Below are 18,035 nucleotides of genomic sequence, written 5' to 3' on the forward strand. Positions count from 1 at the left end.
CTCCAAGAGGGTGGGGCTGGGAGCCAGGGAAAGCTGTGGGGGGAGGGCCATGAGTCATGGAGGAATCCTCAGGTCTCACTTCAGAACGGGGAGGGATCTGGGGCCTGTGGTATCATCCAGCAGAAAGGGCCCAGAGAGGCTCAAGTCTGCAGGGGTCACACAGCAGCCAAGTGGACCCATGTGGGAATCCAGCCTCAGCCTCCGTTGCCGCCAGCTGTGGAGCTGCTCTCCACACTTGTACCTAGACCCCATGGGGGACCCAGGCTCCTCTGGGCCAACTCTTCTGACTGCTGCCCCCATCACTGCCACCCAGGGCTGCTGGCAGATCCCTCGGGTCCCTGGCCACACCCCCAAGCCTACGGCCCTGCCACAGAGTGGACCTTTCCTGGCTGTCCGGTGGCCACTCAGGGAGCCCTCCACGCAGGAGCCTTAGCATCCACCCATGACCTGACATGCCTCTGTGACTGAGGTTGCAGGAGGAGCACCAGGCCAGCAGGTGAAGGGTGGGCTGGGTCCCTGCTCTGGCTCAGGACTTGTGGGGAGCCAGGAGTCTCAGCCCAGAGGGCTGGCTGGGCAGGGGCCTGCAAGGTGGGACACATCCATTCACTATGCATCTGGGGCAGTCACTAAGTGTCCTCACCTGACACCCACCTACCACCTTACTCACCCCCCCGGACCCTGCCCTCTCCCACCTTGGGCCATTCGTGGGCCCCAGAGTGACACAGAGCCCGTCAGCCCGACACCCTGAGGACTGACCCTACAGCATGCCCACCCCGGGCTCTGGCCTGAACGAGCTTCTTGCTCTTGCTCCAGCCTAAAGACAGCCCCGCACGAGCCCTGCCCCGCCTTCCCATCTCCCGCTCAGCCCGTCTTGCTCTTCTCCATGGACTCAGCATCCAGGAGTGCACCTCATCTCCAGCAGCCCACAAACAGGCCGTAGGGCATAGGGGAGGGGTCAGGAGGCCTAAGACAAAAAACTCAGGTGGGCGTTAGGAGGTGTGGGTGCCTGCTGAGCAGCCTCAGACCCAGCCCTGCCTGCCCTTCCAGATGACGGACAGGACCAAAGACTGTCCAAGGGCCTGGTGCACCCGTGGAGCTCCATGCAATGGTTGAGGGAGGCATAGGCCAGTCTTGAAGGACTGCAGAGCCAGGCTGGGAGCCACTGGAAGTTCAAGAGAGAGAGCAACAAGGTCTGAATGTTTAAAAAGTCCCCACAACAATGTGGAGACGAGAGGAGGCTGCACAGGGGTTGGAGAAGAGGTGGCCTGGCAGGAGGCGGGTGGCCTCGCAGGGAGATGGTGACAGGGAGGGCAACAAGAGTTAGCTGGGGGAAGGAGACCTCAGCAGGGCAGACCCTCATCCTCCTCCCCAGGGATGTCCGATGCCGCTCTCTAGGGTCTGGACTGAGGTTTCTGAAGTAATAAGCCAATGAGGCCCACTTACCTAGAAGCATTCAGACTGGGCACCCCGCAACAGGGCTGTGGCTTCCCCCTCAGACTGGGTGCCCCCCCAGGTGGAGGTGGGCCTCTCCTCTCAGATTGGATTCCCTCTAGGACAGGGTTTGGCCTCTTCCTACAACCAGCGACCCCCAATCCCCACCCACACCTCAGCACAGGGCTGTGTCTCCCCACTCAGTCTGAGTACCCCAAGGTCAAGGCTGAGCCTCTGTCTCAGGCAGGGTGCCCCCCAGGGCAGAGGTGCGCCTCTCCTCTGCCCTACTGGGTCACCCCAAGACAGGGTTGTCACCCCCATTAGACTTGTCACCATCTTCCCTTTAGATGGAACTCCCCTCCAGATAGGGCTGTCCTTCCCCTTTGAACTAATGCCCCCAGGACATACTGGGTACCCCCATCTCAGGTTTGGTGTCCCCAGGCCAGGGCCAGGCATCCCACACCAGCTGGATGCCTCTAAGAGGAGGACTGCCCTGCCCTGAGGATATCTGCACCCAGGGCAGTGCCAGGCCTCCACCTTTAGACTAGGCACCATTTTTCCCCTCAGTCTGGATGTCCAAGACAGAACTGGACCTCTCACCTCAGTCCAAGTCCCCTAGGCTAGGGCCAGTTCTCTCCCCTTAGACTAGGAGCCCCCAGGCCAAGGCTGGCCTCCACTCAGAGAGGCCTCAGAGCCCCACCTGGGCCATCCAGGTATTGGCAGCGGAAGTGGAGCCCTCAGCAGGCCTGGCAGGCAGGCAGGACCCTGTTTGCCTTGAGCAGGGGCTGGATCCAGGTGGTCACTTCTCCCTTCAACGCCCCACAGCAAAGCCAAGCCACAGGGAACACGTAAACATTAGCAGAGCTGGGCGGGGTGGTCAGCAGGGTGGAGGGCACCTAGAGACCCCAAATCCTCAGCCCCCTTGGCTATGGGATCCGGCACCTTGCAGGCTGCCCCAGACTCCAAGGCAGGCCAGTACAGTGGCCAGTTTCTGCTCCCACCTCTCTTGAGCACGTGGACAGCCCCATCCCTCGCTGGCCTGTCTCCCTCAGCCCAGGCTGTGAGAAGAATCGCTGAAGGCCCTTGGAAGGAATGGACCTCCTGGGGGTGCTCATTCAGCCCTGGAACACAGGCCTAGCCTCAAGGGGAAGCTGAGTGGATGCAAAGCTCCCAGCTCAGAATAGGGTCGAGCTCTGCCACCCACCACCTGCCAGTCCCTGTCGAGAGCAAGGACTGAGCTGGGCCCCAAGTGCCTGGAGTGGGCAGGCTCTGAGGGGCCACAATCTTCAGCCCTCACCCTGGGAGGTGGCCAGACGGGGTGTGGACAGACAGGAAAGGGGGCTGAGTTCTCTGGAGGTTCAAGAGGGACATGACCCTGCCCCTCCCTCCCTGGGGTCTGGGAGGACACAGCCCTGCTCTGGGGGTCTGAGGGGACATGGACCCATCCTGGGGATCTGAGAGTGCATTGTCTCTGCGTGGATTCCTGGAAAAGCTGTCTGGCTGCAGGGACCCGTTGAGGGGGGCTGGGGTGAGGGGGTACAACTCTCTGTCCCTGGTTCCTCCTCAGCCAACTCCAGGAGAATGATCCCAGCCCGAGGCTGCCATGGCCAACTGAAACAAACCTTGCCTGAGGGACTGGTCCCACTGGCTGGGAGGGTCAGAGGAGGAAGGTACTCCAGAGCTAGGCAGGGGCCTGAGCCCTGGCTGGCTCCAGGTGTGTGCTGTGTGGCTCTGGGCAAGCCACCTTCCCTCTCTGAGCCTCAACTTCTCCTCACAGGTCAAGCCCCTGCTCAGGCTTCATGACCTGAGTGGACTGAGGATCCTACCTCGCTCCTCAACAAGGATAGGGACAGGACCCCTATCCTTCCCTCAGGCAGGCGTGACAGCCTAAGGACCTCCCCGTTAGCCTCAAATATGTCTATTTGTGTATGTCTGTGTGTGTATTTATATGTGTGTGTCTGTGTGTATGTCTATTTGCATGTGTATTTGTTGTCTATGTGTATTTGTGTGTGTCTATTTGTATGTGTCTGTGTATTTGTGTGTATGACCGTCTCCTTCCCTCCTCAGTGCCACGGGCATGCAGGCAATGGAGGCCAGGTGAGGGTGGATTCTTCTTGCTCCAGCGTTTTTAACAGGCAGGGCAGGAGCAGCCTTGGCATGGCCCGCACACTGGCGCTTGCCCGGAGGCCACAGTCAGACAACCTGTCCACAACAAACTCATATCCATACATCAGCAAGACAGTGGGGCGTGTTGGGTGTCATTCTCCATGTGCGAGCGTTTGTATGCGTGTGCTGCTTGTGTATTTCTTTGTATTTGTGTACACGAGTGTCTGTCCATGTGCCTATGTGTGTCTGTGCTTGTGTACCTGTGTGTGTGTGTGGCCATGTGTGTTTCTATGTGTGTGTGTCTGGATATGCCTGTATGTCCATTTGTATGTGTCTGTGTCTTCTGGCATGTCTATGCGTGTGTGGTTGTAGGTTTGTGTACCAGTGTGTCTATGTGTGTATTTTTGTGTGTGTGTGCATTTGTATGTCTATTTGTGTATTTCTGTATGTGTGTCTATTTGTGTGTGTATATCTGTGTCTATTTGTATATCTGTCTGTTATGTGTATGTGTGTGTGTGTGTATGTGTCTATGTTTCTGTGCTGGTGTACGTATGTCTGTGTGTATTTATATGTATTGTGTATGTCTGTGTATGTGTATTTGTGTAAATCTGTGTGTCTGTATATGTCTGTTTGTGTATGTCTGTGTGTGTATTTATGTGTGTGTGTCTGTGTATGTCTATTTGCATGTGTATTTGTTGTCTATGTGTATTTGTGTGTGTCTATTTGTGTGTATGTCTCTGTGTGTGTCTATTTGTCTGTGTCTGTGTATTTGTGTATGTCTCTGTGTGTGTCTATTTGTCTGTGTCTGTGTATTTGTGTATGTCTGTGTGTGTGTATTTGTGTATGTCTGTGTGTGTGTGTCTATTTGTATGTGTCTGTGTGTTTATGTGTGTATGTCTCTCTATGTGTGTGTCTATTTGTCTGTGTGTTTATGTGTGTATGTCTGTGTGTGTGTGTCTATTTGTATGTGTCTGTGTGTTTATGTGTGTATGTCTCTCTATGTGTGTGTCTATTTGTGTGTGTGTGGACTCGTGGTCTAAGAACGCCGCCTGTGGGTGGAATTTGGCTCATAGACATGTTTGGTTTGGCACCTACAGTATTTTCAACATCCTGAGCCAACATTTAAAAATCAGGATATTTCACATAAAAATTCAGCTTTCCAACTTCTCTTAAAAATTCAGAAGCCCTGGCAGCCCTGGGCCTGCGTTCCCCTGAGGCCACGCTCCTCCCGAACTGTGCAGGGCTGGCCTCCTCCGTGCACCCTCCATAGCCTCGCCCACTTGTCTCGCCCAGCAGTGTCTTGAGGATGGCTGAGTTTGTGAACCCAGTGTGTGGTCACAACTAAGTGTGAGCCTGGCTGTCAGGGAATATGTGCATGAGTGGGGTGTGCGTGCATGTGTGTGAATGTGTGTGTGCATGTGCAAAGCAACTCTGTGTATGAGGCAAACCTGAGTATGTGCGGTGCGTGTGAATGCCTGCATGTGCTCGTGCGTGTGTGAAGAGTCTGCGTGGGGGAACACGTGTGTAAAGGCATGGATGTGCACGTGTGTGTGCAGGGGAGTGGCCATATTTGTGGCTGTGTGGAGTGTGTGGGCCACAGCGGACTGGCATGCTCTGCACAGGGGCCTCTTCCGGTCTTTGAGGGGGAATTGGATTCCCGGCTTCTGGCTGGGCCGCCTTGCGGGATTTATTTCTGTCTCAGTGCCCACTGGAGGCCTGAGTAATGGGAACATTTAAAGAAAACCAGTAAATACATACAGAAGGGGCAGGCTGGCTGGGAAACTCAGCCCAGACACCCCTGCCCAGCCCACAGCTGCCAGAGCCCCTGGGGGCAGGCCTGAGCCCAGGGAGAAAGGAGCTCCAGCATGCGACAGCACCCCCTCACTCTGTGGGGTGCCCACTGCTACCCATGCATGCCCCCACCACCTGGATGGATGGTCCCTGGGTCAACACTGGGCATCTTGAGAGCTTCCTTGGCTCCGAGCAGCAGAGGTTCAGGAGATTCAGGGGATGCCAGCTCAGGCCTGGCCCAGGGGCCAAGAGGACCTGACCCTCCAGGGGTGCCCTTTCCCAGCCAGGCTACAGGCATTCTGCCCACACACACCCTCTGCACATGCAGACGCACACACAGTTCAAGGAGGGGAGAGGCTGTGCTGACCTGGCAGGGCTGGGCGGGCACTCGATACCCCACCCGGACCTCACACACCCGGCAGTGCCTTGGAACCTCGTCTCCCAGGACACGGCCCCTGCTGTTCTGGGTCTCAGGCTGACTGGACCCCACTCTCTGGATCGTCTCTCATGAGCAGTCACTTACAAATGACATAAACCCCACAGGAAAGGATAGGCGTGCGTCATGCGGTGGGGTGACCTGCTTTACAGAAGACCCGCTGCTGGCAGGAGCCGTTTGGACCAACGCGCCCTGTCAGGGACCCCATCGGGGATCTCCTGCTGCCCCCCAGTGGCCATGGGAGGACATGGGGAAATAAAAGTCAACAGCTGCATGGAGTTGCTCATCTGAGTCTGAGTGGACTCTGAGGGCCCCACGTGGTTCCCAGCCAGACAGTTATGGGGAAGCAAGGCCTTTCAACTGGTCTGAGGGAAGGGGCTTGGATCCCAGCACAGATCTGGAGACCACCTGGAAGGTCAGCTCCTCGAAGGCAGAACCATCGTCAGTCACAGCTGCATCCCCGGATACAGTGCCCAGCATGACATGGGTCCTCGGGAAGCATGCTGCACTAATGGCCCACTCCCCAGGCTCCTGGGGGTGGGCAGCGCTGTAGCAAGCCCTGGGCCCAGCTCAGAGCCCCATGGAGAGGCCGCCTGAAGGTGAGCGGGCATCTCACATGTTGAAGCCTCCAAGGCAGTGAGGGGCTTGGGCTTGAGGCTGGACAGTTTTCCCTTGTGACTTCAGGGGTTGTGCCTATCTCTGATCCCAAGCCCATAGTTCCTCACTGTGGTTACAAGGCCCTGTCCTGGCTGGTGACCTGCCTGGTCCCTGACTCTGCAAGCCCAGGTGGGACTTCCTCCCAGCCCTCTTGCTGCCTCCCCAGCAAGAGTCAGAACCGAGAGGCCCTGCGCCTGGGTCTCTGGTCTCCTGTCCTCTTCTAGGGAAGGGGCATCCGTGCTGCTGTGGAATATCCCAGGCCTGACACCTCTCCCAAGATGAAGAGGCCGGGTGTCCTAGAGAACCCCAAGATGAAGGGACCTGAACACTGCGAGGTTGGTCAGGGCTGTCCTGGAGAAGTGCCTGGGCAGTGATGGACCAGGCAGTGGCAGGCACACCAAGGCTCCATCCACAGTGCTGGGCACTGGCCCCTGGCCCTCGCTGGCCCATCTTAAGCCTGAAGGGCTTACAACAAAGGGGCTGCCAGGGCCTCAGGGCACCCTGCCCACCTAGCCCTCCAACCAAGGCTAGGGCTGACTTTTTTTTTCTTTACCAAATTTTCAGGGGACTATGAATCACTGAGACTAACTCTGAACTATCCTCACCTGGATGAAGACTGTAGTCCAGACCCCAGAATGTTTGTTTTAAATGGAGAAAGCATACTTTAAAGAAACACACATTTTAGTAAAATGTTTTACCAGTTTCTTGCTCACCACCTGTATTTTTTAAACCTTTTTATTTTGAAATACGGATTCATAGGAAGTTTGGTTTGTTTTTTTTTTTTTTTTTTTTTTTTTTTTATACAGAGTCTTACGCTGTTGCCCAGGCTGGAGTGCAGGGGCACGATCTCGGCTCACTGCAACCTCTGCCATCAGGATTAAAGTGATTCTCGGGCCTCAGCCTCCCAAGTAGCTGGGATTACAGGCGTGCGCCACCATGTCCAGCTAATTTTTGTTTTTTTAGTAGAGATGGGGTTTCACCATGTGGGCCGGGCTGGTCTTGAACTTCCGACCTCAGGTGATCCACCCACCTCAGCCTCCCAAATTGCTGGGATTACAGGCATGAGCCACTGCACCCAGCTGATAGGAAGTTTAAAAGTACAGAGAAGTCCTGTGTAACATTCACCCAGCTTCCACCTGGTTACATCTTCCATAGCTGCAGTACAATATCGAAACCAGGAATCTGACATTGGTGCAGTGTGTATAGTTCTATTCCATTTCATCGGGTGCAAAGATACAGGTAACCACCACCACAATCAAGATACACAGAGGTATTCCATCACAACCATTCCAGAGATCTCCTTGGAGCCACCCCCTTTAGAGTCACCTGTCCCCACCATCGCTAACCCCTGGCAACCAGTAATCTGTTCCCCATCTCTATAATTCTCACTGTCAGAATGTTACAGAAGTGGAACCATACAGTATGTGACCATTTGATACCTACTGTTTTCACTCACCATAATGCCCTTGAGATCCATCCAAGCTGTGGCAGGTGTCAGTCCTTGGTCCTGTTTTATTGCTGAGTTGCATTCCATGGTACGGATGAACCCAAGCTTAACCTGTCCCCTATTGACAAGACCTTTTCCCTAGCTTTTGGCAACCTACAAATAAAGCTGCTATGAACATCTGTATATGCATTTTTGTGTAAACATTCATTTTTATTTCTCTGGGATAAATGCCCAGGAGCATGACTACTGGGCTATATGATAAGTGTACGTAAAGTTTTTAAAGAAATGGACAAACTATTTTCCAGAGTGGGTGTTCCATTATACATTCCCACCTGCAATGTATGAGATTCAATTTTTCCACTTTCTTGTCAGCGTTTATCGCTATTTTTATTTGTTCAAATACATGTGTAAAGATATTGTGGGCCAGGCGCCGTGGCTTACGCCTGTAATCCCAGCACTTTGGGAGACCGAGGCAGGTGGATCAAGAGGTCAGGAGATCGAGACCATCCTGGCTAACATGGTGAAACCCCATCTCTACTAAAAATACAAAAAATTAGCCAGGCATGGTGGCAGGCGCCTGTAGTCCCAGCTACTCAGGAGGCTGAGGCAGGAGAATGGCGTGAACCAGGAGGCGGAGCTTGCAGTGAGCTGAGATCGCGCCATTGCACTCCAGCCTGGGCGACAGAGCGAGACTCCGTCTCAAAAAAAAAAAGATATTGTGATCTTTACTGGTATATCCGTAATGGCTCATAATGTTGAACATCTTTACCATCTGTATATCCTCTTCAGTGAAATATTTCTTTATGTCTTTTGCCCACTTTCTAATTGTTTTTTTGTTTTGTTTTTTCTTACCGTTGAGTTTGGGAGTTCTTTATATATTCTTGATATAAGTCCTTCTTTATTTGATTTGCAAATATTTTGTTTGTAGCTTTTCATTCTCTTAACAGGGTCTTCGTTGGAGCAAACACTTTTAAGTCAAATTTATCAATTTTTTTCTTTATGGATTGTGCTTTTGATCTCAGGTCCAAGAACTCTTGACTGAGCTGTAGGTCCTGAAGGTTTTCTCGTTTACTTCTAAAATTTCATAGTTTTACATTTTACATTTAAGTCCACAGTACAGTTTGAGTTAATTTTGTATAAGATCTGAGGTTCGGGCTTGGGTTTTTTTGTTTGCTTTTTTGCCTATGAATTTCCCTTTGCTCCAGCACCATTTGTTGAAGACTGTCCTTCCTCCTATCAATTTGTTTTGCACCTTTGTCAAAAATCAGTTGGTCAGCCTGGGCAACAAGGCGAAACCCCATCTCTACCGAAAATACAAAAATTAGCCAGGTGTGATGGCACACACCTGTAGTCCCAGCTACTCAGGAGGCTGAGGTGGGAGGATCACTTGAGTCCGGGAGGTTGAGGCTGCAGAGAGCTGAGATTTCCCCACTGCACTCCAACCTGGGTAGAGTAGAGCAAGACCCTGTGCCCTGTGTCTCAAAAAAACAAACAAACAAACAAAAAAACCAGTTGGCTGTGCTTGTGTATTGTCTTGTTGATCTGCCTCTTTTTCCACCAACACCACAATCTTGACTGCTATTACTGTAAAGTAAGCCCACAACAGGTAGTGAAATGAGTAGTATTCCTTATGCTTTTTTCTTCTAGTTAAAAATTGTTCAGCTATTCCAGTTCCTTTGCCTTTCCATATACATTTTAGAATAATCTTTATATCCAGAAAAAAAATCACTGGGCTTTCGGTAACAGTTACATTAAACCTATCAATACTCCATTGAAACACCTGGGCTTGGAGGTTTTTCAAGGCTTTAAAATAATAAATTCAATTTCCTTAATAGTTATAGAGCTATTTAAATTATCTATTTCATCTTGGCTGAGGTGTGGTATTTGTGCTTTTCAAAAAACTGGCCCCTTTGAACAACCTGTGGAATTGATGTGGGTACAGTTATTGACAGTGTCCTCTTCCTGTCCTTCTGATGTCTGTGGAGTATGATGCCCTTATTTCATTGCTGATATTCGTAATTTGACTTCTCTTTTGTGTCAGTCTTCCTAGAGGCTCATCAATGGTATCCGTCTTTCCAGCATTTGCCAGTCTCTTTGCACACCACTCTTCCCTGCACCCTGTAGCTCACTGCTGGCTGCATTCCCAGGATCTTCTACCTTCCTCAGACAGTCTCAATTCATTGGCAAAGTGCCCAGCTTAAAACACCCATATCCGGTGCCTTCACGGCTGCTGACACAGTCATGGCCAATGCGAAGTGAAGACAGGTCTGTGGACAGGGTTGGAGCCAGGGTTTCCTCAGCTGGCCTGCCCTTTGCCCTTCTCCTCCTAACGGTACCTCAAATCTGTGATGGGGCAGAAGCTCCCATGAGATGAGGATGGCAACTGGGGAGACAGAAGGGACTCACATCCCTGGTGGCCTCAGGGAGCCATGGTACCACCTTGGACTTAACACAAGACAATAAAACCCCTCCTTGCTTAAGCCCAGTTGTGGGTGACTGCCAAACAGTCCCGATTCCCATATCCACTCCCTGCTCCCAGACTGGTTTTTGCTCAGCATCCCATCCTTTAGTTCTTTCAGCAAAGATCAGTGCATGGTAAACACTTAGTGTCATAAGCTTGGAAACGTCTGTCATGCCCCTACTTATGGTAACTGAGCAGACTTGACATTTGTTTCCTGAGCACTTAGGAAAACTGTCTTCTGGTATCTATTGTTGATGAAAAGCGAAACTAATTCCTTTGTAGGTAATCTCTTAAAATTTTTACATGTAGCCTGTTGTTACTTTTTCCCTTTAGCTTCGATGTTCTTATCTAGAACACTGGAGTCAAACTGCAGATGTAGTAAAACTGCTCTTAAAAAAAAGAAAAAATAGGCTGGGCGCAGTGGCTCATGCCTATAATCTGAGCACTTTGGGAGGTTGAGGCAGGAGGATCGCTTGAGGTCAGTTTGAGACCAGCCTGGCCAAAATGGTGAAACCCCGTCTCTACTAAAAATATTTAAAAATGGCGTGGGCTCACGCCTGTAATCCCAGCACTTTGGGAGGCCGAGGCGGGCGGATCACGAGGTCAAGAGATACAGACCATCCTGGGCAACATGATGAAACCCCCTCTCTACTAAAAATACAAAAATTAGCTGGGCATGGTGGCGTGTGCCCATAGTCCCAGCTACTCAGGAGTCTGAGGCAGGAGAATCTCTTGAACCCAGGAGGCGGAGGCTGCAGTGAGCCAAGACCGCACCACTGCACTCCAGCGTGCCGACAGAGCAAGACTTCATCACAAAAAAAAAAAAAAAAAATTAGGCATGGTAGCACACAGCCACAGTCCCAGCTACTCGAGAGGCTGAGGTTGGAGAACTGCTTAAGCCCGGGAGGCGAAGGTTGCAGTGAGTTGAGATCGTGCCACTGCACTCCAGCCTGGGTGACAGAGAATCCATCTCTAAATATAGATAGATAGATAGATAGATAGATAGATAGATAGATAGATAGATAGATAGATAGATAGATAGATAGACAGACAGACAGATAGATAGATAGATAGAAAGAAAGAAAAAAATAAGCCTGTGTGTTGAAATACAGCATATACAGCAAGGTGTATAAAAATAAATACATATAGAGAATAAATTCCCATCACTCAAGCCAAGAAAAACACTTTGCCATTATCTCAAAGGGCCCCACTCCAGAGCTAACTACAAGCCTGAAGTTGACGATCACCACCTTGCTCTTCTGCCCTGGCCTTACCACCTGCGTGTGTCCTTACATTGTCTCACTCCGCCTGTTTGGAACGTCACACAAATGGCTCATACTCTATTTCTTCCATGACTTGCTTCTTTCAACATCTATCCATTTGTTGCACATGACTGTAGCTCTTCTCACAGCTATGGAACATCGCACTTTCAGAATGACAACTTATTATTACCACATTCTGGCTTTGATTTAGTGTGTTTGTGTGTGCACACGTGCCCGTGCTATTACAAACGATGCTTCTACAAGCATTTCTGTCCCTGTCTCCTGGTGTACATGCACAAGTTTTCTAGTGCACTAAGAGCGCAACTGATGGGTCCCAGCATGCACATGTTCAACTTTCCCAACGTGGTTACACATTTCACACTCTTATGGCTGTGGGTGAGAGGTCCCACTGCTCCACAGTACAGTGGTGTAGCTAATGACACTTCTGAAAGTCTCCCTTGCTTGGTCTCACTCCTGCCACCTCCACTTTCTTTTGTTGATCCTGTGCTTGATAGAGCTTTTCTAGTCCCATTAATCTTTGTTTCTATTAATTTATGAGGCAGGGTCTCACTCTGTCGCTCAGACCTCCCAGGCTCACATGATCTCCCACCTCAGCCTCCCAAGTAGCTGCGACTACAGGCAGGCACCACCCCGCCTGGCTAATTTTTTTATTTTTTATTTTTGAAGAAGACGGAGTTTCACCATGTTGCCCAGACTGGTCTTGAATTCCTGGGCTCAAGCAATCTGCCTGAGACTCGAGCAAATTCAGCCTTCTTAAGTGCTGGGATTACAGGCATGAGCCACTGCACCCAGTCGGCTTCAGGTTTTTTTAAACTCAGCAAACTGAGTTTAAAGGAAAAAAAAAGAGAAAGAAAAGCAGTCTAATACCTTGCTATTACTGATATATCTGGATTCAACTACTCAATCCACCTTTTCTCTCTGCTTTCTTTTGGATAGTTACTTTTTTCTCATTCTGTTTTGTTTTTTTTTTTTTTTCCTCTCTCATCTCCTCTGAAAGTGGTACACTCTGTTTCTGCTCTTTTCAGGTTACCCTAGAAATGTCAACAGGCCTGTTTCCTAGTCTTATCCCTCTTCCTAAGTGAGCATCTTCAAGGACTGTAACCCCAACCACCTCCTACCTCTGAACTTACATACCATTGTTGTTATGTATTCTAAATAGCCCCTGCTTTACCCCACAACACATTTTTGTTTTACAAGGTCAGTGCTTATTTACATTTATACTTCCTTTCTCTGGACTTTCCATCTGGGATTGTGCCCCTCAGTCTGAAAATATCCTTTATGATTTTTTTTAAAAGGAGAATGCTTATTTCATTTTTAAAAAACAACTTTATACATATACAGCCCACCCATTAAAGTGTACAATTCAATGGCTCTTGGCATATTCAGCATATTCACAGATTTGTGCAACCACAATCACTTTTAGAACATTTTCATTACCCCAAAATAGATTTTCATTTAGTGACAGTCTGCTGGTGACAGAATCCCTGACTTCGTTGGTCTAAAAACATCTTAGGCCAGGTGCAGTGGCTCAGGCCTGTAATCCCAGCACTTTGGGAGGCCAAGGTGGGAAGATCACTTGAGTTCAGGAGTTCAAGATCAGCCTGGGCAAAATAGTGAGACTCCATCTCTGCAAAAAAACAAAAAACACGTCTCATATTTTCCCTGAGTATGCAATTCTAGGATGACAACTTTCTTTCATTCCTGTTTACACTGGTTATAGCTGAGATATCTGCTGCTATGTTGCTCCTTGAAAGGTAGTATGTCCTTTCTCTCTGATTTTAAGGTATTTTCTTGGTCTTTGTGCTCTTTAATGTTATTACAATGTGATTAGGTATGTGGTAGTTTTTAAATAAGTCCACAAATTCTTACACAGTCCTCCCTTCAGGAAGTGGAACCTAATTCTTCTAAGTGTGGACTGGGCGTAGTGACTTGCTTCTAACAAACAGAATGTAGCAGAATATCACTTCCAAGCCCAGATCATAAGAAAGCCCCACAACGCTCCCTCCTGCCTTCTTTCTTAGACTGCCACTCTGGGAAAGCCACCTGCCATGTCTTGAGAACACACAGGCCGATGGAGAGGTCCATGTGGCAAGACACAGGGGCCACCAATCAACAGCCCCATGAGTCATCTTGGAAACAGATCCTCCAGCCCCAGTCCAGCCTTCAGATGAGTGCAGCTTCACAACTGACCCCAAGCTAGACTTACCCAGCTAAGCTACTCCTGATTCCTGGCCCACAGAAACTGAGGTAATAAGTGTTTGTTATTTTAAGCCCCTGAGTTTTGGGTAATTTATGTGTAGCAACTGACGATTAATAAAAAGTATAGAATTTTTTTAAGTAAATTTGCTTACTTAGAATAAACATACAAAAAGCGCATAAAACATGTATACAGTTCAATAAATATTCATAAAGTAAAAATACCTAATCATCACCCAGATGAAGAAACAGAACATTTGGATGTATAGTTCTTCCTGTTAACCTGCCTGAGACTTACTGGTCTTCTTGAATCTGTGAATTGGTGATTTTTTCTGGAAAGTTCTCAGCCACTGTTTTTAAATATTGCTTCTGCCTCATTTTCACCTTTTTTTTTTTCCCCACCTGGAACTCCGTCACTTTACGTTGGATCTCTTCATTCTACTCTCCATGTCTCTCAGCCACTTGCTTTACATTATCACTGTTTATCTTGCTGGCTGCATTTTGGAAAACTTCAGATCTAGCTTCCCATTCACTAATTGTCTCTTCACCTTTGTCTAATTCACAGATACAAGGTTTTTAATTGCCATAATACACTATAGTGCTATATAGTCACTCCTTATCTATGGGGGGATGTTCCAAGACCCCCAACCCCAGTGGATGCCCAAAATGGTGGCGAGTACTGAACCCTATATATGCTGTGTTTTCTCTTATACATACATACCTATGATAAAGCTTAATTTATAAATTAGGCACAGTAACAAATTAACAATAACTAATGAGAAAACAATTATAACAATACACAGTAATAAAAGTTATGTGAATGTGGTCTCTCTCAAAGTATCTTATTGCATGTGATAGTTTCGGACATGATTGACCACAGGTAGCTGAAACCACAGAAAGGGAAACTGGAGATGCCAGGGGTGGGGGCCAGACTACTGTATTTTTTATTTCCAGAATACTGGTTTGGTTCTTTTGCAAATCTGCTCCTATGTTCACATCTTTTAGTTCTTAAGTAATTTGTAAACATACCTAAATTCCATGGCTGATAATTCTGATGTCTGAAGTCTTCATAAGTCTGGTTCTACCATGTGATTTTCGATGTTGGTTATTTTGCACCTGAGGCTCTGTTACCTTGTGTGTCTGATGAGCTTTTCTGCAACCTGTTCGTTTCTCTTTTCTATTTTAAAAATAACTTAAAGCTCTTGGCTCAAAATTTATTGCTCCCTTCCTTTGATGCTCATTTCCCAGCAAGCTATCGTCCTATATGGGGCCAGACTCCTAGTCGCACTGTGGGGAGGGACAGGTGCTGTGCCCATCATACTCAGCAGCAGTGAGGCAGTACATCATGAAGTGGCCCAGGTCATGTTTGGGGATGATCCTTGAGGGTCATTGTCCATCCAGGGTCACTGAGTGGGCCCTAAGATTCTCATATGTCTTGAAACTTTATCAGGGAGAATTCTTTGAGAGCTGATATGAATAAAGCTTTGTCCAGGTAGGATCTACATTTTCTTCTATCAAGTGTTTGAGACTTCCAACATTCTAGGACCAGTGGGACCACTTAAATTCTTGGATTCTCATGTACAAAAACCCACATGAAGGTTGGCTCAGTTCTCAAGGAAGACCTTTTTTTCAGTCCAGTAAGTGGCAAGGTTTAACTTTTGTATGGGATGCCAGGAGGGCAGATTTGCTATTAGTTCACAGAGGGTGTCACCCTTTGGGGCCCCAGCTTTACGGAGAGTTCTATTAGGGCCCTCATTTTGCAAAGGTTTTGGTTTGTCTTGAGCCCAGGCATCGAGAACCCCAAAAAACAATGTTCAGTTTCACCTGGTTTGTCAAATACCCTCAAGGCAAAGGTCAGACTTTGGCATTCTGCTACCTCTTTTACATTCTGCCAAAGTATTCCTTATTTTCTTGCCAGCTCATTGCTGTATTTTTAAAATATTTGTTGCTATTCTTTATTTACCTAGTATTTTTAGCTGTTTGCATAGAGAGGATCAGATCAGGTAACTATTCCACCATGAAACTAGAAACAGAAGTGCTTGGACGGCTGGGTGCAGTGGCTCATGCCTGTAATCCCAGCACTCTGGGAGGCTGAGGCAGACGGATCTCCTGAAGTCAGGAGTTTGAGACCAGCCTGGCCAACATGGTGAAACCCCATCTCTAGTAAAAATACAAAAATTAGCTGGGCGTGGTGGCGCGCATCTATAATCCCAGCGACCTGGGTGGCTGAGCCAGGAGAATCACTTGAACCCGGGAGACAGAGGTTGCAGTGAGCCTAGATGGTGCCACGGCGCTCCAGCCTGGGCGACAGAGTGAGACTCTGTCTCGGAAAAAAAAAGAAGTGGTTGGCCATTCTTTTTTCAGGTACCTTCTTTCTCTGGTTTCCTTTTCTTGGAACTCCTGTCATCTATAGGACAGGTATCAGTACAACAAGGTTCTCAAGCTACCCTCCATCTCGCCCTCTTTATCTCTCACTACCACCTTCTCATGACCGTCTCAGCTTTAACTTCCAATTTACTAATCCTTTCTTGGACTGTAAGTTAATACTTAGCTCTCTGGTGAGTTTCTTATTTTAAGAGCTGTATTCTTTCTTTCCAAAATTTCTAATCAGTTCTTTCTTATGTCTAATCTCTGTTCTTAAGGGTACCACGCCCTCTTTTATCTCTCTGATGTAAAAACAAATGCTCATTTTTAAAACCTTGTAGGCTGTTACTATTTCAGTTTCCTTGGGTATAAATCCTCCCACCTGGGTTACTGGTCATTCTTTAAGGCATTGGATTTTCTCGTGTATTTTGTAAATTTTGTTTGAGTACTCATGATGCATGGTACCTTGTTTTTCCTTCTAGGACAACACCCAGGGTCATGAAACCAGAAGCACACCTTTCATTAGCTCTCGGGACTGTCGTACTGGGGGATAACCCTACTCTAGTTCCAGAGCTGATGCTGAGTGGCAGCTTAGTTGCCAGTCGCCAGGTATCCAAGTCCTTCAACTGCTACAGACATGGATCCTGTTTCCAGCTGCAATCCCAGGAGACGCAGGGAGTCCTTTCACCCTTTTGTTCATAGGAAAAAAAGCCCAGCTCCAGTTTTACCAACTGGACAGAGGGAGCCTGGCTCCAGTCCTGCATGTACCCCTGGACCTAGGAAATACTGGAAGGGTTTCTGCCCCATGTGGGAGTCAGGGTCTTGGTCTTGTCTTACTACTCAATGCAGAAGGTGGCCAGCTACCACTTTAGCCCTCACCCACAGCTAGAAGTTTCTGTTTCTTTTCCACACAGGAATTACCTTCCAAGAACAGTTGCATAATTTTAACTTAAAGGGTTTTTCATTGGTTGTGAGCGTGCTGGTCTCTGTGTGCACAAACCCACTCTGCCTCTATGACCAGAGTGCTTGGCACTGTCCACCAGAGATGGGCCATTGTGTTTCTGGAACACTGCGGAGAGGAAGAACACACTAGACAGCTTAGGGCAGAGGCAGAAGGCTCAAGGAGAAATCCCGAAGGAAACTCAAGGGTGTAAGCATCCTGGAGGAGATGCAAGTCCAGCTGGCCACCGGTACTGCAGTCAGAGATGATGCAGCCAGCCAGGTACCCTGGAGAGTCAGTTCCACAGAGAAGGCTCATATCCTAAAGCCAGAACCCTGGAGATCTAGGGTCCATAACCACACCTGAAACCCAGCCTACAACGTCCCCGTCTCTAGCAGAATGGGCCACCTCTCCCATGCAGGGTCTCTGTCCTAGGGGAGCCACAGTCTAGCTCTGACTGGTGGAGTAGGGAGAGAGGCCGCCTGGGGCTGGGGAGAGTGGGGAAAGCAGTGCCAGCGGCATCAAATCTGGAGTGGCCCTGAGTTGGTGCTTTCCAAGGCCCAGTCTCTCTCACACTGTGAGGATCCCCAGAGGACCAGGGTGGGAGCCTCTCCACCTACTCCATAGACTACTACAAGGCCTAGGTCTGGGGGAGGTCTTAAAAGGACCTTGTCAGACCCTGTCTCTATCACCCAAGGATCTTGAGATGACCAGCACTGACCACGGACTGGGCCAGGACTTGGCCGCAGAAGGCAGCCCTGAGTGTTTCCCACCCCTCCGGCCTCAACATGCCCAGCCCAACACAGGGGTTATTCGTACATATTAAGTACCAGCTCTGCAGTCACCCTGTCTCCATCCTGTGGAGCCCAAATCCACTGCACCCTCAGACCTAGGAAATATCTGACACATTTCTGCCACACACA

The sequence above is a fragment of the Gorilla gorilla genome, chromosome 2 (genome assembly GCF_029281585.2).
Source record: "Gorilla gorilla gorilla isolate KB3781 chromosome 2, NHGRI_mGorGor1-v2.1_pri, whole genome shotgun sequence".
NCBI lineage: Eukaryota > Metazoa > Chordata > Mammalia > Primates > Hominidae > Gorilla > Gorilla gorilla.